The sequence below is a fragment of the Cydia pomonella genome, chromosome 25 (assembly GCF_033807575.1).
Source record: "Cydia pomonella isolate Wapato2018A chromosome 25, ilCydPomo1, whole genome shotgun sequence".
NCBI classification, from domain to species: domain Eukaryota; kingdom Metazoa; phylum Arthropoda; class Insecta; order Lepidoptera; family Tortricidae; genus Cydia; species Cydia pomonella.
In genome coordinates this window covers 5,424,765-5,426,989 of record NC_084727.1, presented here as the reverse complement: position 1 = coordinate 5,426,989, position 2,225 = coordinate 5,424,765, and the positions used below count along the sequence as shown (strand labels likewise).

General features: G+C 36.7%; 1 long non-coding RNA gene across 1 annotated transcript; it reads right to left on the bottom strand.

Moving 5' to 3' along the window:
* Nucleotides 1–789: 789 nt before the first annotated feature.
* LOC133531584 (uncharacterized) lies at nucleotides 790–1,927 on the bottom strand. The gene is made up of 2 exons (XR_009801558.1): nucleotides 1,676–1,927; nucleotides 790–1,307 (listed from the first exon to the last, which is right to left on the bottom strand). It is a non-coding gene; the product is annotated as an uncharacterized LOC133531584 (long non-coding RNA).
* Between the last annotated feature and the right edge of the window lie 298 nt (nucleotides 1,928–2,225).

Here is a 2,225-nt window from a genome sequence, read left to right as displayed (position 1 = left end):
TCCAGTTGATAATATCATGGTACTTACTTCATATTGGTTATGGTCGACATCCTCAGTTTTTCCAGGAAAATATTCTCCTTCATACTTGACTATGACAAATTGTCCTTTAGCAACTACCAAGGCAGAGTTTTTATTTGCTGTTAAGCTGCTTAAAGGTTCATCATCAGAATCTGTATCACTTTTATTGCATTTCAGATTTTTTCGAGGACGTTTAGAAGATTTTGTACCTTGCTTCGTCAAGGGGATTTTGCGCCTTTTTGATGGTTGTGGATCCTGAGATTTTTCTCTACTTTTATCAGAATTACTTAAAACACTATCATCACTTTCAGCGTATACAATCTCTGCATCTGTGTCTTCAGAAGAAGTGTCATTGCGATGTTTAGACTTCGGTTTAAATTTTGCTTTTTTCTCAGCAATATTTTTTTCTTTTTATATTTTTTTTTGCTGTCTTTCTAGGGCTCTCTTTTCTTTTTCTTGTTGTAGATTATGTTTTTCTATCTCTTTTTTTCTGTGATATTCTTGCCAAGATACTCGTAGAATGTGCTCCCACACATCCACCCTGATTCAGATTTTCCTATGCCCCAATGTTCAGGAACAGTGGCTGTTACGTGCGCTGGCAGTCTTTCATACTTGAAGACTATCATTGGTGGTGCTAGTTGACCGGTGGCACTGGCAGTGAGTAAAACAGTTAGGTTGTCTTTTTCATCGCCGCAGAATTGGTACAGATGTTTTTCTGCTTGTTTACAAAGAACTCGGCCTGCTTTTGGTGACAAAAAAAATGCGCTTTCGTCGGTATTAAATATCCGGCTAGGGTCATCTAAAACATCTTTTAAACCTACACCTTCTATGTATGTCGTTATTTCATTAAACCATTTGCGTATGCCTTCTTCGGTAACGTCATCCCTCGACTTCGAAAGATTTTGTGCTGTTTTTTCTGTTATATCTGGATGACGTTTTAAAAATGAGGAAAACCACTTTTTTCCAGGTTTGTTATTTGTAAAAGGATTGGCCTTCCCTTGATCTAATATAATTTTTTGCACGCTCTCTGTTAATAATTGTCTATTTATGGGAAAGTGCTTTTCACTCATTGCGACCAACCATTTTACCAGAATGTCCTCTTCTTCTGCCGTAAGGATAGTTTGAGGCCCCATAGCACAAACTGCAGGACTTTTGCCTGTCACCTTGTTGTGCAAGGTTATTCGAGGAACCCCAAACCGGAGGGCAGCTGTGCTTATAGTTTCTCCCATCCTTACAGCATCCAATGCTCTCCCCATTTGTTCGGGGGTATAATTTTTCTTCGGTGCCATCTAAGAAGAAACAAAGAACCCAATTATGAACAACTAAAAATACCCAGTTATGGACATCGTCCATTATTGGAAAATAAAGAGCAGTCACAAAATCAACTCAACCCAAATGTTTAGTGCAACGAATTAAATAATTTAATACAATAAACTAAAAAAGTAAAAAAAAACTTAAGCATGGACACTTGTCCATTACTGAATTTCCTAAAATATCGAATCCAGTAATGAACAAACCCCACAAAAAAGTTATTGCTGTGATTGGACATATTCAATTTAGCTCAAATTACTTGCTATATAGTATTATTCAGTAAAAATAACATCAAATCTCATTACAACACAACACAAGATAACACCATGCAAAAATATGTACTCACCTCCTTAACGATTTCAATAATAAAAACGGATTTTTATTACCACCGCGCGTAACGAATTTTGACTTCGCAGCCATCTAAGAACAAAATGGCCGATTTTGGTGACGTGTGTCAAAATGACAGCTCAAACGTCTATTGGTTATGCTTTAGTGTTGCCAGTTGAAAAATGTCGGGACAGTTGCTTAATAAATTCGATCAACGAAAAAAATGTCCATAATTGGTGCCGTGTCCATTACTGGTGCCGTCACTCTACTGACTCATTTTTAGAAAATGCCAGTCGTATATCTGCAATTAATATTGACAAACTATCATAAGTAGATCTACCTTTTCGGAATCCAAACTGACTATGAGATAATAAATGGTTCTTTTCAACAAAAAATTCTAGCCTGTTTTTAATTAAGTGTTCAGCTACTTTTGCAAATACTGAGGAAAGGGCAATAGGGCGATAGGAAGAAACATCTGATGCTGGTTTATTGGGTTTTAAAATAGGAATAACTATCTGGGATCTCCATGAATCTGGGACTATACCGGACTGGATAACCGAATTTATTAT